We start from the raw sequence: 27,214 nt of genomic DNA on the forward strand, positions 1-27,214 counted from the left end.
ACCGTGGTTTAAACAAGACAAGGCTGTCTGGATGCAGCCAAAGAGTCCATCTAATCAGGGATCTCACTTCTGGCAGTGACCAGATGCCTCTCAAGAAGAGCATGAAGTCTACTCTAACTACCTGAATAGTAAGGAGGGACTTGCTTCTCTTGGCTAATCCAGAAATAAGAAGACCACCCAAGCCTGGGGGGTGGGGGGTATCTTGGGTTTGGAAGACCATTGACATTGAGAAATCTAATGCACCAAGAAGAAAAAGAGTTGAATTTATAGCCCCCCTTTCTCTCCTATAGGAGACTCAAAGGGGCTTACAAACTCCTTTCCCTTCCCCCCTCCTGACAAACACCCTGTGAGGTGGGTGGGGCTGAGAGAGCTCAGAAGAACTGTGACTAGCCCAAGGTCACCCAGCTGGCATGTGTGGGAGTGCACAGGCTAATCTAGTTCCCCAGATAAGCCTCCACAGCTCAAGCGGCTGAACGGGGGAATCAAACCCGGTTCCTCCAGATTAAAGTACACCTGCTCTTAACCACTACGCCACCTCTGCTCCAAGAGGTGGGTGGGGGAAGAATGCAGCCAGAAACTAGCACTGTTGACGCTCTGTGCAGGTTTACATACGGCAAAAAGCCAGATCAAGGCGACAGGGCTTCGTGCTGCCAGCTTTGGTGGAATACACACCCGGCAGCGCCATTACTGTGCATACAGCAGGTGGGGCCAAAACAAATTCTCGGTTCTTCTTCCTCATTCTAAGATCTTCCTCAGCCTGTTCAAATGGAGGGATGACGCAGCGAGCGAGCTCCTCCCTCCCTCCCTCCCTTCCTTGAAGCAGCAGTGGCGTAGGAGGTTAAGAGCTCATGTATCTAATCTGGAGGAACCGGGTTTGATTCTCCGCTCTGCCACCTGAGCTGTGGAGGCTTATCTGGGGAATTCGGATAAGCCTGTGCACTCCCACACAGGCCAGCTGGGTGACCTTGGGCTAGTCACAGCTTCTCGGAGCTCTCTCAGCCCCACCCACCTCACAGGATGTTTGTTGTGAGGGGGGGAAGGGCAAGGAGATTGTCAGCCCCTTTGAGTCTCCTGCAGGAGAGAAAGGGGGGATATAAATCCAAACTCCTCCTCCTCCTCCTTCCTTCCTTCCTTCCTTCCTTCCTTCCTTCCTTCCTTCCTTCCTTCCTTCCTTCCTTCCTTCCTTCCTTCCTTCCTTCCTTCCTTCCTTCCTTCCTTCCTTCCTTCCTTCCTTCCTTCCTTCCTTCCTTCCTTCCAGACATACACAATGTTTCATTCCTTCTTCTCCTCAGGATTGCTGACCCACGTCTGGTGAGGGAGGTTCTATACTATGAACACCAGGAGGGGCCTCCTTTCCGGATGCACTGGGTGGCCAGAAGAACCAAGCGGGGCCTCTCGGCAAAAGGAAGGGGCCCTCGGAGCCCACGCCAAAAATAACCTAACAAGCAGTTCCAAAACAGCGCTCGGGCGGACGTGGGTTCAAGGTCTTCTGCCCAAACTGCCCAAGAGCCTCGGCCTCCGCCCCGGTGAACTTGCCAAGCTAAAGGGGAGCTCTCTACTAGCCGCAGCTACTCAAAGGTCTGTTGGAAAAGTGCATCGAGCCCGGGCCCCTCCGCCCAGGCCCGATTCGCCAAGCTAGTGGTTTTCTTTATATAAACCCATCATTTGAAGCTGCATGTCTGACCAATGAATCATGCCAAAGCTAAAAAGGGAAAGCTACCATTATAATAAAACAGCGCAGGGAAAATAAGAAGACAGCCTCTTCCATTTTGGCCACAAATCCCATATTTCTCATGTGGGGATTTTCTCTCTCTCAGGTGAAGCAGGAGCCTAAAATCACTCCTTCAGTATATATCAGTGATGGCGAACCTTTTTGAGGCCGAGTGCCCAAACTGCAACCCAAAACCCACTTATTTATCGCAAAGTGCCAACATGGCAATTTAACCTGAATACTGAGGTTTTAGTTTAGAAACAACGGTTGGCTCAGAGGCGCGCGTTACTCAGGAGTAAGCTTGGTGGTAATCGGTGGCTTTGCTTTGAAGCAACTGCGCGGCAACTCTTCCAATGGGTGAATCAATGACCTTAGGAGTGGTTTACTCCAGAAGCAAAGCCCCATTGCCAGCAACTGAGCTTACTCCCACGTAAAGGATCGCGCTTTTGAAGTTCTTGCATGAAAATCAGTGCGGGTTTAACAGCCGCTTTAACAGGTTAGTTACTTCTACTAATCGCCTTCCTAAAATCTAGGTCGTGAGGGTTTAAATGCTAATAATTGAGCCCAGCAGCCCAGACCAGCCTAGATGGGGGGGAGGGGGGCTCTCTTTGCGCGTGCCCACAGAGAGGGCTCTGAGTGCCACCTCTGGCACCCATGCCATAGGTTCGCCACCACTGGTATATATGGACGCAAAGAGAGCCGGGGGGCTACCACAGGCCCTAGAGACACGACCGGAGCCTCTGATTTCCATGCCTGAAAGCAAACAACTACGGGAGCACTCAGCAAACCAACAACACCGTTACATCCTCATGGAGCCACCTTCTGCTGGCTAATTGCTCTACGTTGCTTTCTTTCCAATAATCCAATGGGCTCGGACAACACAAGCCACGCTAAGGAGCAGCAGTGGCGTAGTGGTTAAGAGCAGGTGCACTCTAATCTGGAGAACCGGGTTTGATTCCCTGCTGTGGAGGCTTATCAGGGGAACTAGATTAGCCTGAGCACTCCAACACATGCCAGCTGGGTGACCTTGGGCTCGTCACAGCTCTTTGGAGCTCTCTCAGCCCCATCCGCCTCACAAGGTGTTTGTTGTTGGGGGGGGGGGGAGAAGGGAAAGGAGATTGTACACCCCTTTGAGTCTCCTTACAGGAGAGTATAAATCCAAACTCCTCAGCTGCCACTTGGCAGAACTTTCCAACGTTAGCCGCTGAAGCTACTGCAGCCCGAAATAAAAAACTGGCACAACCAGAGTTCTACCAAGATCAGAACCAGGCAAGGAAGCTCCAGAAGCAAGCCCTGGCTGGGCCCAGAAATCTTGCAAAGGGGCCACCCGCAGGCAATGAAAGAAGAGACGAGCCAACATTTCAAATGGAGCAGACAGGGTGGGTTGGATGTAAATCAAATTGATTTAAATCACAACTTAGATCAGCCTCGAGTTAAATCATGGTTTTCTACATTGCTAGTATAATTTTAGTACGATGGAACCTCAGCTTTCATTGCCTTCGGTTTTCATCAGTTTCGGTTTTCATAGATTTTTTCAGAGAAAAATTTGTCTCGGTTTTCATCGATTCGCCTCAGTTTTCATCGATTCGCAGTAAGGTGCAGGGGTTTGTGGGAAAAAATCACCCGGACAAAGCTGTTGCGGGCCGGGTCTGCAACTTGTTTCATGACAATGTCTTGCCCCATTTCAGACAAATCTTAAAGAGGCGTCAGAAACCTTAAAGAGGCATCAGAGTCTTTAGACAGCTTTCTGGTGCGACATTGGTCCACTTGCTCTGAAGCTGGTCCTAGTGTTATTGTTTGTTACTGTTTTCAGCATTAAACACTATGTTTATTCACCAAAAGAGGTGTTTTTGGTATGGGTGCTTTGTGGTTTCTGGGCTGTATGGCCGTGTTCTAGCAGCATTCTCTCCTGACGTTTCGCCTGCATCTGTGGCTGGCATCTTCAGAGGATCGATGATCTCAGGAGAGAATGCTGCTAGAACACGGCCATACAGCCCGGAAACCACACAGCACCCAAATGATTCTGGCTGTGAAAGCCTTCGACAATACATTGTTTTTGGTATGTTTTTTGTAGTGCCTAGAATGGATTAATTGGATTTACATTGATTCCTATGGAAAAGTTTGCCTCGGTTTTCACTGGTTTCGGTTTTCATCGATTCTTTTCGGACGGATTACCAACGAAAACCGAGGTTCCACTGTATTCGCAATCAGATAAAGGTCTTCGATTAGTTTTACAGTTTTAAAAAATTACTGATTTGGTTATACCTGGGGGGTCGGAAATCTGGGCTCTTTCGCCCCTCTCCAGACGCTCCCCGAGGAGCTGGTGTTACCGCTGTTGCTCGGGTAACAATAAGTGATTTCAGCTCAGCAATGTAATGAGGCGCAGGAAGCCGGCGTTCTTCAAAGCAAAGGATTTGCATCAAAGGGGCAAAGGGACAGGTAAAAGGGGCAGGTAAGGTCTAAGCTGAATTCCAGGGCCAACTTCCTTGTCCCTTAATATCAGCCTCTACAGGCTACTGCTTTTGTTATCAAAAATAACATTTCTAACCTTAAACATTAAAGAAAGCCTTAGAGAGTCTTCAATAGAGCACAAGCACGTAAGAATTTATTACATTAACAATGACAATACCTTAAACCAACTGGGGAACCTGGCTAAAATATAATCCTAAACAGTGGGCAAATCATAAATTAAACACTAAGGGGGCTTTCATTATATCCTTAAAGAGGGGCAGAGACAAGAGGGAAACCATATAACATTGGCACAAACCCATATACGTCCTTTGCAAGCCTGACGGAGGCTTCTGAACCACACAAGTCTCTGCGTCTTGACATGGAGCCAGTGTAGTCGTGTAACTTGACTCAAGAAAATATTGTGGCCATTTTCTTGGGCGGTAACACTGGCCCCCAAACTCCAAATGGAGTTCAGAGATGGGGCAGCCTTTCCAGAGAGAAACACATCTCTCTCTGTGACATACCTCTGAAGATGTCAGCCGCAGCCGCGGGTGAAAAGTTAGGAGCAAAAACTACCAGACCACGGCCACACAACCCGGAAAACTCACAACAGCCAGTGCTACAGTCGTTCCGTTTCTTGAAATTTAGCATTTCAGAGGTAAGGGGTTGATTCTGCATTCAGAGATTTGCACAGGAACACTAGGATGAAGGGCCTTTTTCTCAACATTTTTGCTATGAAGTAGAGGCATGTTATCTCTACAGACACAAATTCACAAATTGGAGAACTGCAAACCAAGCATTGGCGATAACATCCTCCAGACAGAAAATCTGCCCAAAATAATCTGACAGAAACCTCTGGAAGACCATCACATTGTATTAATGGAATTCATTTCCCCAAAAAATTAAACATTATGTGTACATAATTAAAAATCGATTCTTTGCACTACAATGTCTCTTAAACGGAAAGCTATTTCAACTATCTTTAGAAACTTTTCCTCCAAAAGCATTTTATTTAAAAAAATACAATTTAAATAAAAATCTGATTTAATTTTGAAAAATGTGAGTAAAAAATAATAATTGATTTTTATCTACATTGGGACCAGATCCACGGGGACACAGTCTATCAGAGTAAGTGACTCCTTGGGAATTCACCCAGTAAAACAATGAAGAGAAGAAGAAGAAGAGTTTGGATTTAAATCTGGAGCTTTGGATTTAAATCTGGATTTAAACTGGAGCAGCAGTGGTGTAGGAGGTTAAGAGCTCGTGTATCTAATCTGGAGGAACCGGGTTTGATTCCCCGCTCTGCTGCTTGAGCTGTGGAGGCTTATCTGGGGGATTCAGATTCGCCTGTGCACTCCCACACACGCCAACTGGATGACCTTGGGCTAGTCACAGCTTCTCGGAGCTCTCTCAGTCCCACCTACCTCACAGGGTGTTTGTTGTGAGGGGGGAAGGGCAAGGAGATTGTCAGCCCCTTTGAGTGTCCTGCAGGAGAGAAAGGGGGGATATAAATCCAAACTCCTCCTCCTCCTCCTTCTTCTCTCCTGTAAGAGACTCAAAGGGGCTTACAAACTCCTTTCACTTCCCCCCTCACAACAAACACCCTGAGAAGAAGAAGAAGAGTTTGGATTTATATCCCCCTTTCTCTCCTGTAGGAGACTCAAAGGGGCTTACAATCTCCTTGCCCTTCCCCCCTCACAGCAACCACCCTGTGAGGTAGGTGGGGCTGAGAGAGCTCCGAAGAGCTGTGACTAGCCCAAGGTGTGTGGGAGTGCACAGGCTAATCTGGTGCCTACAGAGGGTCGCTAAGACGAACCACCAACTTCTGCCACGGCAGAATTCTCTGAGTCAGTGGCTTGTCCTGGCTCCGTTTCTTGGCCAAACCTACCTTTGCAGGGTTGTTGCAAGGACAAAATAGGCAACACGGACAAGAAGACAGTAACGGAAGCTGCTCTGGGGGCCCATAGGGGAGCAAAGTGGGGAATAAAGGAAGCAAACAAACAAACAAAGCAAACAAACAGAGAGAAGGGAAACTACGCCCGGGCCACGCGAGCGGCAACCTATACTCTACTGTATGCTTCACGCGACCCTCGTTCTGAATGCCCCGCCAGCCATGCACTCCTCCTCAAGTAGCCTGGCATTATGCTCCACTGCGGCTCGTCTCGGGGCGTCATGCCTCCACTTTTGCTCCCATTGGCGCTACGCCCCTGTAAACAAACGTCTGGCATATCTCTGCGATTGCTTCTCATGTTTTTTTCTCCCGAAACACACACAAGTGTGGAGGCATTTCTGGTGAACGTTTCTCAAAAACTAAAGAACTAAGAGGGCAAAGACAGCCGGGTGTGTGTGTGTGTGTGTGTGTCTGTATATCCCTTCCAGCAGCCTCAAGGCTTTCCCCAGCCACTGGAGCAAGGCAGAGCCCTGCTGAGGGCAGGAAGTCCCACTTCCAGCATTCCTGCAACGACCGACCCTTCAAGGAAGACACGTGGCTTGCGCCAATCACAAAAGATGCCAAATTGGCCAGCAACAGAAGACAAGAACTTCTACATATACCCAGTGGTGGGATCCAAAAATTTTAGTAACAGGTTCCCATGGTGGTGGGATTCAAACTGTGGCATAGCGCCAATGGGGCTGGGCGGGGCACGACGGGGGCGTGGCTGGACATTCTGGGGGCGGGGCATTCCTGGGCAGAGCTGTGGCAAGGACGCAGCCGCTGAGCCGGTCCTTGGGCAGGAAACGAATGCACGCAGGTGCAGGCTGCCACGCACGCCAGTGCACCTCCTGCTAGACCAGTGATGGTGAACCTTTTCGAGACCGAGTGCCCAAATTACAACCCCAAACCCACTTATTTATCGCAAAGTGCCAACACGGCAATTTAACCTGAATACTGAGGTTTTAGTTTAGAAAAACCGTGTGGCTCAGAGGCGTGCATTACTCTGGAGTTACTCTTGGTGGTAGTCGGTGGCTTTGCTTTGAGGCAACCGTGCAACTCTTCCAATGGGTAAATCACAACCCTAGGAAGGTTTACTCAGAAGCAAGCCCCATTGCCAGCAACTGAGCTTACTTCCAGGTAAAGGAACACGTTTTAGTTCTTCGCATGAAAATCAGTGAGGTTTAACAGCGTTTAACAGGGTTACCTACACTATTTCCCCAAAACTAGGTCTTAGATTTCATGCTAATAATAAGCCCAGCAGTCCAGGCTAGCCTAGATGTGTTTGGGGGGGGGGGGGGGGACTCTGTTTGCGAGTGCCCACAGAGAGGGCTCTGGCACCCGTGCCATAGGTTCGCCATCACTGTGCTAGACTGCTTCAAGTTCTGCGCACTACTGCTGAGAGGAGGAGCGTAACTGAGGCAAAAATCACGTGGCAAAATCACCAATTAGTCACCCTCTCTCAGCACACACAAATAATTAGTAACCTACTCTCGGGAACCTGTGAGACCCTGCTGGATCCCACCTCTGCATATACCCCTCTGGGGGTGGGGTGGGGCGGGCTCCCAGGTATGCAGCAATTCACCAAAAGAAGAAAAAAGCCCCCTCTAAACAGCAGATCAAAGTCAATTAAAGCAGTGGGGTAGCCAGAGGGTGCAGGGTGAGAGCTAGATTAGAGCCCACAAGCAGGTGAGAGCTAGATTAGAGCCCAGAAGCAAGATTTTGCGAGTCAAATCTCCCTTCATTAGAAGAAGAGTTTAGATTTATATCCCCCCTTTCTCTCCTGTAAGGAGACTCAAAGGGGCTTACAATATCCTTGCCCTTCCCCCCTCACAACAAACACCCTGTGAGGTAGGTGGGGCTGAGAGAGCTCCGAAGAACTGTGACTAGCCCAAGGTCTCCCAGCTGGCGAGTGTGGGAGTGCCCAGGCTAATCTGAATTCCCCAGATAAGCCTCCACAGCTCAGGCGGCAGAGCAGGGAATCAAACCCGGTTCCTCCAGATTGGAGTACACCTGCTCTTAACCACTACGCCACTGCTGCTCCGAGCACTGACTCTCAAAAGTTTCTATCCAAAAACCTCGTGGCTGGATTCTAACGCAGCCCTTCGATTGCAGACGGACATGGCGACCCTCTGGAACTATCATCAAGGAAAAGGATGTTGGTATCAGATCGGGGCAGTGAATTTCAGAGACAAAAGAAGAAGTTTCTCTGGCCCCCAGATAATCACAATCACGTGCAGCAAAACACCCGACTAAAATTTCACCTGTATCCACTAATCGCTGGGAACAAAACGGTGCCTGATCCACAATATTTCGGATGTCAAGTATCTCCCCACCATGACAAGGAATTCAACAAAATAAATGAATGGGAAAAGAGTAGAAACAGCCCTGCTGGCATAGGGCAGCTTTGAAACACACACACACACCCTCAACACAAGCTCATTGAGTAGAGGCCTAAAATATTTAAGGGGTTTTGCTCTGACTCTCAGTATGCCATCTGTGCCCGCCGGCTGCATCAAATTACAGGCTGAGCTCTCCAAAAGCAGAGTCGTTGCACTCTGGAAGAAGAACCCAAGAGTTTGAAGAGGATGTGATGGAAATGGGAAGGGGGGGGGGGTGGAGAGAGAATCAGACAGGAAGAGAACAAGAGCCTCCTGCCGTTGCGGACACGATTCTGTGCAGGCACAACCCCACGGTCTGCAGTCACCACCCGGGGAGCAACCTCTGCTCAGGAATCTCTGGAGAGGTGTCATCTGAAAAGACACACCTGATGCCATTTGCAAGCGGAGCTGGCATTTGTACAAGCCCCAGCACAGGTCTCCTAAGAGCAGCAGCAGTGGCGCAGTGGTTAAGAGCAGGTGTACTCTAGTCTGGAGGAACCGGGTTTGATTCCCCGCTCGGCCGCTCGAGTTGTGGAGGCTTATCTGGGGAATTCAGATTAGCCTTTGCACTCCGACACATGCCAGCTGGGTGACCTAGGGCAGTGGTGGCGAACCTTTGGCACTCCAGATGTTATGGACTACAATTCCCATCAGCCCCTGCCAGCATGGTCAATTGGCCATGGTCAATTGGCCATGCAGGGGCTGATGGGAACTGTAGTCCATAACATCTGGAGTGCCAAAGGTTCGCCACCACGGACCTAGGGCTAGTCACAGCTCTTCTGAGCTCTCTCAGCCCCACGTACTTCACGGGGTGGTTCTTGTAAGGGGGGAAGGGAAAGGAGATGGTCAGCCCCTTTGAGTCTCCTTACAGGAGAGAAAGGGGAATAACCAACTCTTTCTTCTTTCTTCTGGAAAAAAAAAAAAAAAAAAAAAAAAAAAAAAAAAAAAAAAAAAAAAAAAAAAAAAAAAAAAAAAAAAAAAAAAAAAAAAAAAAAAAAAAAAAAAAAAAAAAAAAAAAAAAAAAAAAAACAAAACCACTTGTGACATTCAAAACAGAGCACGGCTGCCTCCTCATCTTCGGCCATTCCAGAGGAAGACATCAAGATCTCTTGTTCAGAGACCATCACAAAGAAGTACGAATCCTTCCAAGATGGTGTGGAATCCTGGGTTTGAACCAAACGTTCCCTTCCAAGGTGCAAAACTCAGACATGAGAGACTTGGGGTGGGGACAAGTTATAAAATTAAACTTGGTCCGGAGAGAGTGGAGAAAAAGAAAGTCTTTGCTCTTCAGGCTAAAACCTGGGAACACCCCGTCAAACTGAAGGGCAGCAAAGGATTCAGGAAAAGTCCTTCTACATACCACAATGCAGAACTAGTTTGTGGGGCCCGTCACCACAGGATGCAACAACGCCTGCTAGCTCTAATCTGGAGGAACCAGGTTTGATTCCCTGCTCTGCCGCTTGAGTTGTGGAGGCTTATCTGGGGAATTCAGATTAGCCTGGGGACTCCCACACACGCCAGCTGGGTCACCTTGGGCTAGTCACAGCTCTTCTGAGCTCTCTCAGCCCCACGTACTTCACAGGGTGGTTGTTGTAAGGGGGGAAGGGAAAGGAGATTGTCAGCCCCTTTGAGTCTCCTTACAGGAGAGAATGGGAGGGGGGGGGGAATAAATCCAACTCTTCTTCTTCTCCTAAGTAGACAAAACCACGCCAGCAACAGATTCAGGAAAAGTCCTTCTACAGACCACAATGCAGAACTAGTTTGTGGGACCCGTCACCACAGGATGCAACAACGCCTGCTAGCTCTAATCTGGAGGAACCAGGTTTGATTCCCTGCTCTGCCGCTTGAGTTGTGGAGGCTTATCTGGGGAATTCAGATTAGCCTGGGCACTCCCACACACGCCAGCTGGGTCACCTTGGGCTAGTCACAGCTCTTCTGAGCTCTCTCAGCCCCACGTACTTCACAGGGTGGTTGTTGTAAGGGGGGAAGGGAAAGGAGATTGTCAGCCCCTTTGAGTCTCCTTACAGGAGAGAATGGGAGGGGAGGGGGGGGGGAATAAATCCAACTCTTCTTCTTCTCCTAAGTAGACAAAACCACGCCAGCAACAGATTCAGGAAAAGTCCTTCTACAGACCACAATGCAGAACTAGTTTGTGGGACCCGTCACCACAGGATGCGACGACGCCTGCTAGCTGAGACAACTTTCAAAAGAGATTGGATAGATGTATGGAAGAGAACGAGGAGTGCAGCAATGGCTGACAGCCATGAGCGCTAAATGGAACCTCCACAGTGAGAAGCAGTGCACCTCATAATGCCATCTGCGGAGGGGAGGCTTATGGTCTCGGTGCTCTTGTGAAACTAAATCGTCCCGTTGGCCTGATCCTAATTTGGGGGTTTCCCCCAAAAAAGAAAACGGGATCCTTTGCAGAAAACTTAACGTAAACAGAATGTGATCTGATCTGATTGTGCAGCTAAGATTTTAGAAGTGGTGGGAAAAGCAGTCAAGTTACAGCCAAATTGAGAGGTTTTAACGACAAGAGACATTAAGGACATAAGAACATAAGAAGAAGCCAGCTGGATCAGACCAGAGTCCATCTAGTCCAGCTCTCTGCTACTCGCAGTGGCCCACCAGGTGCCTTTGGGAGCTCACATGCAGGATGTGAAAGCAAGGGCCTTAAGAACATAAGAAAGAGCATGCTGGATCAGACCAGAGTCCATCTAGTCCAGCTCTCTGCTACTCGCAGTGGCCCACCAGGTGCCTTTGGGAGCTCACCTGCAGGAGGTGAAAGCAATGGCCTTAAGAACATAAGAAAGAGCATGCTGGATCAGACCAGAGTCCATCTAGTCCAGCTCTCTGCTACTCGCAGTGGCCCACCAGGTGCCTTTGGGAGCTCACCTGCAGGAGGTGAAAGCAATGGCCTTAAGAACATAAGAAAGAGCATGCTGGATCAGACCAGAGTCCACCTAGTCCAGCTCTCTGCTACTCGCAGTGGCCCACCAGGTGCCTTTGGGAGCTCACCTGCAGGATGTGAAAGCAAGGGCCTTCTGCAGCTGTTGCTCCCGAGTACCTGGACTGTTAAGGCCTTTGCAATCTCAGATCAAAGAGGATCAAGATTGGTAGCCAAAAATCGACTTCTCCTCCATAAATCTGTCCAAGCCCCTTTTAAAGCTATCCAGGTTAGTGGCCATCACCACCTCCTGTGGCAGCATATTCCAAACACCAATCACACATTGTGTGAAGAAGTGTTTCCTTTTATTAGTCCTAATTCTTCCCCCCAGCATTTTCAATGAATGCCCCCTGGTTCTAGTATTGTGAGAAAGAGAGAACAATTTATCTCTGTCGACATTTTCTACCCCATGCATAATTTTATAGACTTCAGTCATATCCCCCCTCAGCCGTCTCCTCTCCAAACTAAAGAGTCCCAAACGCTGCAGCCTCTCCTCATAAGGAAGGTGCTCCAGTCCCTCAATCCTCCTCGTTGCCCTTCTCTGCACTTTTTCTATCTCTTCGATATCCTTTTTGAGATGTGGCCACCAGAACTGAACACAGTTCAGAAGTGACATTCAGAAGTGTTTTGCCATTGCCTGAGTAGCAACCCCTTGGTGGTCTCCCATCCAAGGACTAGCCAGAGCCGACTCCACTTCGCTTCTGAGACCTGAAGACATTGGCTATCCCGGTGAAGGCAAGAGCTGAAGAGAGGTGGATAATGGTCTTCTTTGGCGGTCTCCCATTCAAATACTGTGCAGGACCGACCCTGCTTAACTTCCGAGATCTGCCGAGATCAAACCAGCCTGAGTCTGGGCATTTTAAAAATACCCCCTGTTAATTTTGTACTCCAGTAGTGGCAAGCATGCAAGTGGAAATACTAGATGAGGGCAAAGTTAATCAAGGATGGTTGAAATGTTATATTCAAACAAATTCAGAGTTGTGCATGGAAATTGCCCTGTTTCCCCGAATAGAAGACATCCCCTGAAAATAAGACGTAGTAGAGGTTTTGCTGAAGTGCGAAATATAAGGCATCCCCCGAAAGTAAGACGTAGCAAAGTTTTTGTTTGGAAGCGTGCCCGACGAACAGAACACAGAAAAAGAAGACATCCCCTGAAAATAAGACATAGTGCATCTTTGGGAGCAAAAATTAATATAAGACACTGTCTTATTTTCGGGGTAACACGGTAACTGCGGGCCCTTGGTGAGTTCCGCAGGGCCTGTAAGACAGAGCTATTCCAGCGGGCTTTTGGAGGGCCCGGCCGCGGTTCCACTGCCCCCCATTAAATCAAAACTGCCAGCCTGGACCATCTGGTTGGGCTCTAATTCCACCTTGGGCCTTGCCTATCTCCTTCCTTCCTTCCTTCCTTCCTTCCTTCCTTCCTTCCTTCCTTCCTTCCTTCCTTCCTTCCTTCCTTCCTTCCTTCCTTCCTTCCTTCCTTCCTTCCTTCCTTCCTTCCTTCCTCCCCCCCTCCCTCCCTCCCTCCCTCCCTCCCTCCCTCCCTCCCTCCCTCCTTCCTTCCTTCGGCCTTAGATCGGACACCTGTGTATATATGTGTTTACATAATCTGGTTGTTGTAATTTATTTATTAATTGCTGCTGAGTTTTAATGGTTTAATTTTATGTTGTATTATTTGCTGTTGGGAACAGCCATGTTGGGAGCCGCCTCGAGCCCTTCGGGGATGAGGCGGCCTACAAATTTCATAAATAAATAAATAAATATAACTTGCCTAAAATAACACAGGCACAATTGTACAGACAATGCAATTCACACCCTCCTTCATATTTTTAATTTATTTAAGGAAATGCCCACGGTCCTACTAACAGCGTAATCCTAGGAAGAGCTAATCCAGTCTTAATGAAATCAAAGCACTTTTACTGGAGTAATTCTGCCTGAGATCGCCCTGCCGTTTTAGCACACCCCTACAGCCAACCCGGTGAATTTGCAACTCAAACTGAATTTGGATTGCTACCTGCATCTGTGCTTTTACTCCCCCCTCGCTCCCCATTCAGAAATCTGCAAAACCACGTATAAGTCCCTCTCTCGCCATTCCTAGGTTGAACGGTCCAAAAAGCATTCGTCGCCATTTCGGAACTGCCAAACACGGCTAATATTTTATTGGCCCTGGCCCTGTTGTTCAGGTTTCCAAAACCGTTTGCCTAACATTTCCTCGGCCACCGTGGGGGAGTGGAAAACCTTCCGCGCCCCACATCTCTGGAGACGGGTCCTTGGATCAGCCGCAGCCTCCTCCTGAGTTTTTAACTTCTGTCCTGAGATGTTCTCCTTGCTCCCTTCCCCCCCAAAAAGGACAAACTGCCTTTGGGTGAGAAGCTGGCAGGCCAAATGGTCTCTCCCAAGTGGGGGTTGATTATTCAACTGCTCACCAATGAATCACCGATCATCCGAAAAGCCAGCCAGCTTCAACTGTCAGTCAACAGAGACACGGGCCTCTTTTTCTCTTCCCCCCGACGTACGGACACGTTCAGGGGCAGCGTTTAACTCCCTCCCGGTTGTCCAGCTGGACAAGATGTTTTAGGTCGTGCGCCTGTCTGGGAGGGCAATTCAGGCCTGGGCAGTTTCCACTCAGCGCACAACCGGCCAGATTTGCGCAGACGGGCTCCGGCTCGGTGACACAGAAAAAGAACTGAGTCAACGGCGCGCTACTGGAGGAAAAAGACCTCTTTGTTTAGTCAGCTAGTCATCCCCCAGACAGGGTGCCCAGCACATGGCCCAGTGGGGAAGGGGGAGAGAGAGGAAGTTATCACAACCATCTGCAGAGAGCGCCTCTCTCTCTCTCTCTCTTTTGCAAAGAGGAAAACACAGCTATCATGATCAAATGCAAACCGACTGACTCCTTCCCAGACCGCAAGTAAGACCCTGTAAGGCGGCAGCAAGCAGGGGACCTGGAGAGTCAGACAGAATCAAAGAAACCGGTTGTCAAAGGCACAGACAGACAGGCCAAGCGTGCATTTCTAGATGCAGCTGCCTAAGGGCTCCCTGCCACGGAGACGTGGGCAGGCAAATGCACATTTTCCTCAACCGGGCCACACAGAAAAGAAGCTGTCTAACTTGCAGACCTTGTTTTCACCCGCACAACAATCCGGTGAGGTGGGCTAGGCAGAGGTGTTGCATCGTATCCACCACGCCTGTAGCCTACCTCCCCTTCCTCCGTTTCATTCATACAACAACCCTGCAAAGTACACTAGAAGAGAAGAGGAAGAAGAGTTTTGGATTTATATCCCCCCTTTCTCTCCTGCAGGAGACTCAAAGGGCTTTATAATCTTCCTTTGCCCCTTTCCCTCACAAATGCAAACACCCTCTGTGAGGCAGGTAGCCGAGAGAGCTCCAAGAAGCTGTGACTAGCCCAAGGTCACCCAGCTGGTGTGTGTGGGAGTGCACAGGCTAACCTGAATTCCCCAGATAAGCCTCCACAGCTCAGGCGGCAGAGCGGGGAATCAAACCCGGTTCCTCCAGATTAGATACACGAGCTCTTAACCTCCTACGCCACTGCTGCTCTAGACTAGAACGTGGGCCTAAAGTCAGCTAGCAAGCTTCGTGGCGGAGTAGGAATTTGAATCTGGATGTCCTCCCAGACCGAGGCTGACATTTCAAACGTGGTCTGTCTGTGGCCCCTTTTGGGAAATCCTGCAAAATTACCTTCGGCAGAGTAAGAATCCCACAAAGAAAGAAGTCATCATGGAGTGGGCGGGTGGACACAGCTAGGATGCTGGAGCCCAAAGCTCCTGCATTACACTTCAACTTCTCTTTCACACTGGATCGATCAGCCACGGTACATAATAAAGGTACGTCTTGTCAGGGAGTTACAACTAGAAAGAAGAAATAAAGCAGAGTCTTTCGCCTCCTTAAGGACAACCCAGTTTTTATTTCGATAAGCACTGGTAGACTGGAAGGGGTTCTTCTGCATGAAAACTCATGCCACAAACAAAAAATCGGGTAAGAGCCCGCAAGAAGAGTCTGGCGGTTGGCGTTCGCTGCACAGATCAGCACTGAAGGCCGGACTTTTAACCCAAGAAGCTGAAATTTTTCCAGTTTCCGTCACGTGTCCTTAAAATGCACCCACAACCATTTTGTTTGCATTTTGTCTAACAGCGCACGCACGCAAAAAACACCCAAGAGATTTTTTTGCTCCTTTTTGGAAGAGCAAGCTCAAATATACGGGGACAAGATTTCAGATGTTCTTAGCAGTAAGTTGTACAACCACCACCACCACCTTTATTTGGCATTTAAAAATAGGTTCTAGAGCATTGCCAGACATTTTTGAAATACAAATCAAGAGCACATTCAAAGCTATATTGTAAAGACTGTCTATAGCAGTATACATTACTTAGAAAGTTCTGTCACTTGTAAAAGAAATGTTGCTACTTTTTCCAAGAGCAATTATCTGTGGGCATTAACAGAAGTCTAACAACAGAACAGGTCAGAGTCACTACTCTCGCTGATTTGCCCAGGGCCAGCCTGGGAGAGAGAGCCCTGATGCCCTACATATATCTCTGGTGACAGTCACACACAATGTGAGCAAGAGTCTCCACTTTGATTTTTACAGTGTGGACAAACCCTAACCTCGAGAGGGATGGATAAGTAACCACCCTTTGTAATGGCATTTGCATGGGAAGGTATTGGATCTTGGCCTCCTTTGTGATAATCCATCATCTCTAGCTCAGTTAATAATTCAAGATATTTGGCTATGTGCCCCTGTTCCGGTATTATTCCGACAGAGAGGGGTGAGCATGATTTATTTGCTTGCCCCAACAAGACATGATATTCCTGTTCTAGAAGTCTTATCTGGAGAACCGGGTTTGATTCCCTGCTCCTGCACATGAAGCCTGATTGGTGATGGTGGGCCAGTCACGGATCTCTCCGAACTGTCTCAGCCCCACCTACCCGACAAGGTGTCAGTTGTGGCGAGAGGAAGGGAAGGAGTTTGCAAGCCACTTTGAGACTTCTTACAGGAGAGGAAAGTGGGGTATAAGTCCAAACTCTTCTCTTCTTTTTCTGCCCCTACTGGCTGCCAGTGGGTTACGTTGAAAATTGGGACCACCCTAGCAGCAATTTGTCATTCAACCAACTGAAACAGGACAGGCAATTGGGGAAGAGGGTGTCAATTCAGGATCCCAAGCGCAGGTAGCTCGCAGGCATAAGTGGACAGAAAAGAAGAAGAAGAGTTTGGATTTATATCCCCCCTTTCTCTCCTGCAGGAGACTCAAAGGGACTGACAATCTCCTTGCCCTTCCCCCCTCACAACAAACACCCTGTGAGGTAGGAGGGGCTGAGAGAGCTCCGAGAAGCTGTGACTAGCTCAAGGTCACCCAGCTGGCGTGTGTGGGAGTGCACAGGCTAATCTGAATTCCCCAGAGAAGCCTCCACAGCTCAGGCGGCAGAGCGGGGAATCAAACCCGGTTCTTCCAGATTAGATACACGAGCTCTTAACCTCCTGCGCCACTGCTGCTCATCAAAAGGAGAGTAAAACTGCCCACTTGGCAAAGGCCAAACATGACAGAAACCAGATTCTCGTGTTTTAAAAAATCCAGGCCAGATTCCTCCATCAGAGATTCCAGAGCCACAGAAACCCACCAGCCTCTCTGACGTCCCATACCTGGTAGCTTGAGAGCCCTTGCGGGGCAGACTGCAGAACCAGACAGCATTCCTCGCCACCCCCAATTCAATGCAGGCGAACAAAGTTGGGCTACACGCTTACCTGCTTTTCCTCCCCTCGCCCCAGGAGGCTCCGACGGACTTTAAATCTGGGTTCGAGATGGATGCGCTCTCCTTCTGCCGACTGCCCACTCGCCAAGAGATGCGGGGTGGGGAGACCACCAGCCCTCGAGGAACAGAGGGGCTCCCTTCCTCGAGCGGTGGCGAACCTTTGGCACTCCAGATGTTATGGACTACAATTCCCATCAGCCCCTGCCAGCATGGCCAATTGGCAGGGGCTGATGGGGAATTGTAGTCCATAACATCTGGAGTGCCAAAGGTTCGCCACCACGGCTCTATAAACTGGGAATCTGCACGTACCACTTTGCAGGTGCTGAAACGGGACCCCAAAGAGCAGCAAATGCGAGAAGGCCTTCCCCACCGAGCAATCCTCACGTGGGTGTCCCCTGCCCCACATATGTCGATGCACCCACAACTAGGCCACCGCCTGACCCCTCTCTCAAAACACATCCAGCAGCTCTCAAACCCCATTCACCCAGCCCCAGAGGGTCCCTCTCTGAGGAAGGGTCACCCTCCAAGTGGGGGGGGGGGAAGGGTCACAATGCAAAGGCGGGCTCTTCTTGCCTCAAGGACAGGCAGGAATGCACCTTCTTTGTTGGGAAACTGCCCAGGAGCAGCAGTGGCGTAGGAGGGAAGCCAAGAGCCTGCATTCAATCTGGAGTGAACCGTAGCCTCTCGATTCCAGCTCTGCTGTCACTCTGAGCCAGGAGGCTGGATCTGGGGAATTCAGGCTAGCCTGGGCACTCCCCTGCACACACACGCCAGCCAAAGTGACCTTGGGGCCAGTCACTTACTTCTGGGAGTTTCCTCTCAGCCCCCACCCACCTCACAGGGTGTTTGTTGCAGGGGAAGGGCAAGGATTGACGAGTCCTGCAGGAGAGAAAGGGGGGATATAAATCCAAACTCTTCTTCTTCTTCTCTAATGCCCAGGCGGGACTCCCTTGATAGCACATCCGCCCCGCCCCCTTGGCCAGCAAGCGACCCCCACACTCCTTCCCTACAATGCAGCCCCCCCCTCCAAATATTACTCCGGCTGCCCCTCAATCCCCCCCCTCAAAGCTGCCCAGCCCAAAAAACACTCCAACAGCCCCCTCCCATTCAGTCCTCCCTCTGCCTTCTGCAACCCCAATGCCAGCTCCCCCCATACAGAGACACTGACCCCCCCCCGCCCACAGACACGCTGGGGGTCTCTCAATGGAGCCCCCCCAGGCTCCTCCCCCTGGGGAAGCTTCCAATTCCCTCTCCACGCTCCTCCTCGCCCCCCAGGCAGGCAAAAGGGGGGCGCTGATCACCCCCCCGCCGGCGTGCAAATCCCCTACCTGAGACGGGGGCGCGGGGCGGGCAGCGCAGCCCCGCCCGGCCTCTCCCTCCTCCCGCAGCCACAAGCGGGGCCCTCCTCCCGTGATGTCACGGGCGCCTCTTCCGGGTCGGGTGGGCGACGGGCCCGAGAGCGCACGCGCGAGGCTGGGGAAGCCGGGCATGCGCACTAGGACCCACTGAAGGCGCCGGCTCTGCCCTAACCCTAACTCCGGCCCTCCTCCCTCAGGAGGGATATTTCGCGCGAGTTCGAGGCTGACCTTCGCCTGTTGCAGTTTGCGCGGGGCTACCAGGCCTTTATATTTTTAGCCAACGTATATAGGCGGCTGGCAGAATGAAAACGTCCTAAAAAGGCAGCTGATAGCCATAACTGGACAAAAATGGGAAAAGAGAGCTTCTGCTCTGAAAGCTTTTGGTCACTCTTCATAACCCAATAAAAACAGATCAACTTCGAATGGAAGAATGGCTCATTACTTCCATGATTTAGAGCAGGGGCTGATAGGAATAATAGTCCATTAACATCTGGAGGGCCACAGATGTTGCACACCCCTAAATAATTTAAATAATCCGTCACATGGTAGAGCTTTTCTGTTGGCTCAGTTTAATCTTCTTCCCTCAAAGGTGTTACCGCCAGGAAAATATTTTCCTGAGCCTGTCGCTGAACTACACTGGCTAAGGATCAGACCAAAGAGACCAGTGTTGTTCAAAAGTCTCCATAAGGCCTGGAAAGAACAAGTATATATGAATGTGCTGATGTTTCACATGGTTTCCTTCTTGCCTTTGTCCCTTCTAAGATGTAATGTAAGCCCCTCAGTGTTGGATTTATTATTTGCAAAATGTTTAGGATTAAACTTTAGGTTCTCCAGCTGATTTAAGGTTTTGTTACTGTTAATGTAGGATACTCTTGCTTATATGTATATGAGCTTGTACTGTATTGGAGGTTCTTTAAGATTTCCTCTCTTAATGTTTAAGTTTATAAATTTTATTTTAGATCTCTGTATCTGGTGGAAAAAGCAGCAGCTTGTAACAGCTGATATTAAAGCCCAAGGAAGTTAGTCCTGGAATTCAGTTTGGACCAATACCCAGGTAATCCCATCTTCACCAACAAAAGTGGCTTTCTTGACTAACAAAGGATGTGGACCTTGTAAGGTGGACTGAATGTTGAAGATGTCACCCTGTTTTGCTATTGGACTGTTTGAAGTTTTAATTTCTAGTGATCCAGAAGCCCATTGGACTGTTCAATTCATTTTGACTTTCTTCAGGATCCAAGAATTCATTGATCATTTTAAACTTGTCTCTGCTTCAATAAGTCCCAAGGAACCACTCTCAGGCAAGAAGGTGCAACCTTTTCTTCTTGGATTTGATCTCATCAGCATGTGTGCAAAGGGATTGTTTTCTCCTCTTTCGTGGTTCTAGGACAGCCATGGCTTAACCTTTTCGGAGACCGAAAGTGCCCAAATTGCAACTCCAAAACCCACTTATTTTATCAAATCATAAAGTGCCACGCGTAAATTTAACCTTGACTACTGAGGTTTTCATTTAGAAAAAACCCTGTTGGCTTCGGGAGGCATGCTACTCCAGGAGTAAGCTTAATGGTAGCCTGCCTCTCGTTTTGAAGCAAACCACATCCAACTCTTCTTCCAATGGGTGAATCACGACTCCTAGGAGTGGTTTACTATTTCCAGAAGCAAGCCCCCATTGCCAGCAACTGAGCTTTTTCTTACTCCAGGTAAAGCGATCACGCTTTTAGTTTAACAGTGCTTACCAGGTTTCCAGCACTACTTCCCCAAAAAACTAGGTCTTTAGGTTTAATGCTAATAATCGGTGGCCCGGAGGCTCCAGGCCAGCCTAGATGTGGGGAGGGGCACTCTGTTTGCGAACGCGGCTCACAGAGAGGGCTCTGAGTGCTACCTCTGGCACCCGTGCCATAGGTTCGCCATCACTGTTCCTAGGATATTTTCTCTCATTAGATGGAAGGAGACCGCTCTCTCCTGGTTTTTTTGCACTATGGGGTGGACTGCCCTGTACACCCTATCTCTTTGCTACCGGGAAATGTATAAAGGCTGATACTACAGCCATGTGAGGGTCCTTTTTGCTGAGCTTCGTGCCAAAAAAAAAAATCACTTCTGCCAATAAAGAACCCTCCTCCTCCTCCTGCTCCTTTTGAAGGAAACTTCTGGTCTCTCATGCCTCTCTTTCCTCCTTTTGCCTTACTGCAAGCACGAGCTGAAATCACTCCTAGAAATCACTTTATGTTACCGGGGCAGCGGTAACAAGAAGAAGAAGAAGAAGAGTTTAGATTTCTATCCCCCCTTTCTCTCCTGCAGGAGACTCAAAGGGGCTGACAATCTCCTTGCCCTTCCCCCCTCACAACAAACACCCTGTGAGGTGGGTGGGGCTGAGAGAGCTCCGAGAAGCTGTGACTAGCCCAAGGTCACCCAGCTGGCGTGTGTGGGAGTGCACAGGCTAATCTGAATTCCCCAGATAAGCCTCCACAGCTCAGGCGGCAGAGCTGGGAATCAAACCTGGTTCTTCCAGATTAGATACACGATCTCTTAACCTCCTACGCCACTGCTGCTCCAAGGGTACTGACTGGAAGGTGCCAGGAAATCCCACTGCAGGAGAGAATCTGGATATGTTCCCCAAGCTCTCTGGACACAACTCATCATATTCTGCAGCATCGACTGCAGGCAGCATCACGCCAACATTCTTTCCTTCCCTTACTTTGCTCCCAAGATCTCGTGAAAAAGAATAGTATTATCCCATTTTTGTCCAACAAGCTTATGCCAGAGATTACAGCTACGGTTGCTGAATTCCTTGCAGAAGTTGTTAAATCTAGAAACTAGTCTACCGTTTAGTGTTAATTTTGATCTTGTTTGTTGTGGGTTCTTTAAATGTCAATAAAGAATGGAGAAAGAAGTCAACTTCTGGTTTGACGAGGCTAGGCGGCGGCGGCAACTTTGGGAGCTCCGTGATATTACCCGATGCCCGCAACGACCCAGCCTTAAGAACATAAGAAGCCAGCTGGATCAGACCAGAGTCCATCTAGTCCAGCTCTCTGCTACTCGCAGTGGCCCACCAGGTGCCATTGGGAGCTCACATGCAGGAGGTGAAAGCACTGGCCTTCTGCGGCTGTTGTTCCCGAGCACCTGGTCTGTTAAGGCATTTGCAATCTCAGATCAAAGATTGGTAGCCATAAATCGACTTCTCCTCCATAAATCTGCCCAAGCCCCTTTTAAAGCTATCCAGGTTAGTGGCCATCACCACCTCCTGTGGCAGCATGTTCCAAACACCAATCACACGTTGTGTGAAGAAGTGTTTCCTTTTATTAGTCCTAATTCTTCCCCCCAGCATTTTCAATGGATGCCCCCTGGTTCTAGGATTGTGAGAAAGAGAGAACAATTTCTGTCAACATTTTCTATTCCATGCATAATTTTATAGACTTCAACCATATCCCCCCTCAGACGTCTCCTCTCCAAACTAAAGAGTCCCAAATGCTGTAGCCTCTCCTCATAAGGAAGGTGCTCCAGTCCCTCAATCATCCTTGTTGCCTTTCTCTGCACTTTTTCTATCTCTTCAATATCCTTTTTGAGATGCGGCGACCAGAACTGAACACAGTACTCCGGCGCGCGCTACCGCATCTTCACTGCTTTATATAAGGGCATGACAATCCTTGTAGTTTTATTATCAACTCCTTTCCTAATTATCCCCAGCATAGAGTTTGCCTTTTTCACAGCTGCCATGCATTGAGTTGACATTCCCATGGAACTATCAACTAAGACGCCCAAATCCCTCTCCTGGTCTGTGACTGATAGCACTGACCCTTGTAGTGTGTATGTGAAGTTTAGATTTTTTGTCCCTATGTGCATCACTTTACATTTTGCTACATTGAACTGCATTTGCCTTGGGAGACGAGGGGTTCAAACCTAACAAGGGAAGACTGAACCCCCACTTTGCTGACCTAGAAGGTGCCCGGTGAGTGAACCAGAAATGCGTACTAACGAGCATAGAATGTTCCAACCAGGCTAAGAACGGGAATGGGTAAAAAGAGGGGAACTGAGCCTCCCCCACGCCGAGGCAAAGTCAAGCTTATTAAACTTCAGAAATAGGAACAAGATATTAAATAACCATAAAGAGCCAAAACCAACGAAGAAAAAAACCAAGGAGGCAGACAGAATTTTCTATAGACCTTATTCCACCACCACGGGAGCTAATAATCTTAGGGATTTTGGAGGGGCTGGCCGCGGTTCTACTGCCCCCCACTGAAACTGAAACTTAGACCCCTTCCGCACGTGCAAAATAATGCGTTTTCAAACCACTTTCACAACTGTTTGCAAGTGGGTTTTGCTATTCCGCACAGCTTCAACGAGCACTGAGAGCAGTTTGAAAGTGCATTATTCTGCATGTGTGGAATGAGCCTAAGCTGCCTTTTTCCATCTTGGTAGGGCCCTAATTCCATCTTGGGCCCTGCCTTCCCCTCCCCTCTCTTTTGACCTTTAGATCAGGCGCCTGTGTGTGTTTTTACACAACCTTTGTTGATTAATCTATATTTATTGCTATTAATTGCTGCTTGAGTTTTAATGGGTTTAGATTTTATGTTGTATTGATTTACTGGTCTCCCGGAAACAGTCGTGTTGTGAGCTGCCTCGAGCCCTTCGGGGATGAGGCGGCCTATAAATTTAATAAATAAATAAATAAAAGGGAAAGGAATGCGGCAGAGGTTAGCGAAGGAGGGAAGACGGCCGTACCCGTTGGCGGACAGACACTCAGGCCCCTTCCGCACACGCAAAATAATGCATTTTCAAACCACTTTCACAACTGTTTGCAAGTGGATTTTGCCATTCCGCACAGCTTCAAAAAGCACTGAAAGCAGTTTGAAAGTGCATTATTCTGCATGTGCGGAATGAGCCTCAGGGAAGTTTTATGCCCTGTAAGGAGAATAAGCAAAGGAATTTTTTTGACCCCTCTTTACTCTGGGCAGAGCAAGAGAATCGAGGAGATATTGGCAGGTGGCACTTTAAGAAAAGGAAGCGAGTTCGGAGAAGTGGCTAAACCGCCCCAAAACACAATACAGCAATTTTACCGGAAGAGGAGGAAACAAGGGATAGAGTAACAACTGAAGACGCTCTGGAATGGCGCTATCGCAAAGAACTTAACAGTAATAAAAGGACTTAAACCAGGTAGATTTGAAAGTTTGGGAAAGAATATCTAAATTAGAGGTTATGGAAAATTAAACTGGAAGGCAAAGGTATTTGAAATTATACCTAATATAAGAATTAAAACAAAAGGGTGGATAATTAATTTCCATATTGTAACACTGGAATCAAGAAGAATAAACATGCCCAACGCTAGCAAAAATAAGATAAGTAGAGAGAAATCAGTGACAGTGCCAGAAGATTACACGGCAGTTAGAAGAGGCTCTGATCAGCCCATGAAATCAGATCTGATACTTGAAACCATAGCAGCCCTCCAACAGGATATGAAAAACAGTTTTGAAGAGGTCAAAAAAGAATTATCTCATGTCAAACGCTTAGAAGAAGCTATCCTGGAAACACGACAGGAAGTTAAAAGAAATAAAACACCAAATGAATGATACAGAAGAGAAGATGGAAAGTAAAGAAAAAAAATACAAGTATTAGAAGAAAAATTAATTATATTGGAGCTGAAGAGCAAAGAGAAACGAATACGGTTGAGAGGACCGAAATAAGAAAAAGGCGAAGACCTGGCCAAGAGAATAATATTGGATCTAGCACAATATATCCAGTATGAAGAAGATGTATTGGACATGGAGATAGGATGGCATGTGTAGAACCAACTCAAAATATGCAAGGGAAAATAAAACACCCAGGGACATCATAATCTCGTTTATAAAGAAAGAAACCAGGGAGGCAATACTAAGAGAACAGGTGAAGGCAAAATTACTATTGGAGTCCAAAGAGGTTACCTTTTTGAAAGAACTGCCAGCGGCAATCAGGAAGAAAAGGAAAGTGTACACCCCTCTAATTGACATCTTGAGAAAAAAAACAGATTTTATTTAGATGGGAGATGATAGAGGGTTTATCCTTCACATATAAAGGCAAGAGACATACAACTGACTCCAATGAAAAAACGATGGAATTCCCGGAGAGGAACAGAAAAGACCTGATGAGATTAAGAGGAGAGAAAAGAAGAGAAAATAAACGGGTAATAGATTACCTTATTCTCTACCTTTTAAAATGTGCCATACTTTGTTTATTATGTGATTTTAGAACGTTTTGATTTTTTTTTCCTTTTGTTTTTCTTTTTCCTTTTCACCTGCTACTCACTTGATCTCGGGTATGAGTGGGGAAACTGCAAATAAAGAGCTGCTATTGAGTTTATTGTAATGAATACAAAAAAATACACAAGAGTTCTTTATAAGTGAAACTTTAATACCCGGGTAACAAGGCAATTTATAAGACAGACAATTATAAATTAATTAATGCTGTCACAAAAAAATCACAAAAAAATTAAATGAATCCTAAACAAAGTATTTATGTTACAAAATGAAATGTTCATCATAATGGTTGTGTTCTTTTCTTCTTTATAAATAGTGCAAATGAATAAGTAAATAACTAGGTGAAAACATTTTGAACATGGCGGTAAGTAGGTAAAAGGAAAGGTAAGTATGGTAAGATTGCAAACATATAGGTAAGATTGCAAACGTATACCGAGATGGGTAAGATATACTTTCACAAACCCAATCAAATAGTGAGAGAAAGGCCGATGCAATTGAAAATGCAAACTTGTAATGTAAATGGATTGAATTCACCCCAAAAGCGCAAGAAGGTATTTCATTTCTTACAGACACAACATTCTGACATTATATGTCTGCAGGAAACGCACCTGAAAAAAGGAGATGAGAAATACATTCAGAAAAAAAATTTAGGCGATTTATTCCAAACATATAAATCCCAAAAAAGAGGAGTAGCAATATTCGTTAAACCCAGCTTGAACCCCACATTAGTGATTAAAGATAAGCAAGCAAGATATATTGGGGTAGAAATACACATCTTGGGACTCAAAACATTGATAGTGGGAGTCTACGCTCCTAATAATGGTAAAGCGGAGTTTTACAAAGATTTGGGGGATCAGTTACTATCCCTCCAGTATGAAAATATTATATGTCTAGGCGATTTCAACGGGGTTATAGACCCGAAAATAGATAAGACAACTGTGAAAAAAACCAATAGTATAGTTAAAGAGGAGAAGAAAGCCAAATTACCCCAATCCTTTTTTGATTTGAAGGATAACTTACAATTAAAAGATCTTTGGAGAGAGAAATGGGGAAACAGCAGAGACTATAACCTACTGCATCTTAATCTACTGCATCTGTGTATGGTTCTCCAGTGGCAGATAGGAAGGCGCTCCAAAGGGTGATCACTACTGCTCAGAGGATTATCGGTTGCCCTCTCCCCTCCTTGGAAGAACTCTATAATTCCCGAAGCCTAAAAAAAGCCCAAAATATTCTGAGAGACCCGTCTCATCCAGCACACTCTCTTTTTGAACTGTTACCATCCGGCAGACGATACAGTGTCTATCAAAACTAGGACAAAGAGGCTTAGAGACAGCTTCTACTCTAGAGCTGTGGCTATGCTAAACTCTGCAGCTTCATGTTGATGTGTTTGGGGCTGTGTAGGGAAGGGGAAAGTGAGGATGGGGTATGAGTCTGAAATTGTGTGCATCGAGGAATACTGCTGTAAATTTCGTTGTGCGTGCACAATGACAATAAAATGCTTATGCTTATACATTTTTCTCAAACAGACACAAAATAGCCTCCAGAATAGCTATGATACTAGCCACAAAACAATTTATACCAAGAACTAAAGATATTACCATTCAACCAAGGATGATTTCTGATCATAACTCAATGTTGTGGATGGTCATTTTTGGACCACAGTTAAACTTTTGGAAATTAAAAGACTGGCTACTGGACATCCCAGATGTTGTTAAAGAATGTACAACAAGACTGGAAGAATACCTCCAACTTAATGAGAACTCAGTTCAAGATCTAAACATTACATGGGACACACACAAAGCCTACATGAGGGGAATTATTAGACAGGAAGAAATTAAATTAGGAAAAAAGAAAAGAGAAAAACAAAAACGAATGATAAAGGAAATTACCTTACTGGAGCAAATACAGCAAGAATCACCTAAGGAAAAAACAACAGCAAAGAAGATAAACATTCTTAAAAGAATTGATACATGAGGATTGGCAGAGAGAAGTACTAAATAAACGAAACAGATGCAAACAGGGAAAATTCTACAACGTGAAAAATTTAGGGAAATGGGTCTCAATGCAAATTAGAGAGAGGAAAGGTAAAAGAACAGTGACAAAGGTGATAGAAGGAAAGGAGATAATAGCATCCCCCCAATTAATACAAGAGAAACTACTGGGATATTATTCAAGTTTCTGCACTACAGTAACCAGATTCCAGCCAATTAGGACTTGGAACAATATATAAAAGAAAATATTGACTGGAAAATTGAAGATGCACATTTAGAAAGTTTAAATAGACCCATCACTGAAGAAGAGGTACAAAAAGTAATAAATGAGGCTAAGCTAAATAAATCACCAGGCCCTGATGGGTTCACATAAAAATATTATAAAAGTTTGAGGCAAATATTGATACCAAAACTAACGGTTGTCTTAAATAATATACTGAAGGAAGCTAAGACTCCAG

At 47.3% G+C, this 27,214-nt stretch overlaps 2 protein-coding genes across 7 annotated transcripts in view; both read right to left on the reverse strand.

Moving 5' to 3' along the window:
* The window catches only part of MYO9B (myosin IXB), a 126,396-nt gene extending 107,780 nt beyond the window's left edge, over positions 1-18,616 (reverse strand). For 2 of the 6 annotated variants that reach the window (XM_048497516.1, XM_048497517.1), the window contains exon 1: positions 13,844-14,093. The gene's annotated coding sequence lies outside the window, so the exon portion shown is untranslated. Of the gene's footprint in view, positions 1-13,843; positions 14,094-15,116; positions 15,287-18,511 lie in introns of those variants that run through there. The other 4 variants (XM_048497515.1, XM_048497514.1, XM_048497513.1 and 1 more) reach the window with 4 other exon arrangements.
* A 6,282-nt stretch (positions 18,617-24,898) lies between these two features.
* Positions 24,899-27,214, reverse strand: part of HAUS8 (HAUS augmin like complex subunit 8) — a 28,509-nt gene continuing 26,193 nt past the window's right edge. Inside the window, 2 exon segments of the mRNA XM_048496362.1 lie at positions 24,899-25,373; positions 26,655-26,683. The gene's annotated coding sequence lies outside the window, so the exon portion shown is untranslated.

This window comes from Sphaerodactylus townsendi, linkage group LG05, assembly GCF_021028975.2.
Source record: "Sphaerodactylus townsendi isolate TG3544 linkage group LG05, MPM_Stown_v2.3, whole genome shotgun sequence".
Lineage (NCBI taxonomy): Eukaryota > Metazoa > Chordata > Lepidosauria > Squamata > Sphaerodactylidae > Sphaerodactylus > Sphaerodactylus townsendi.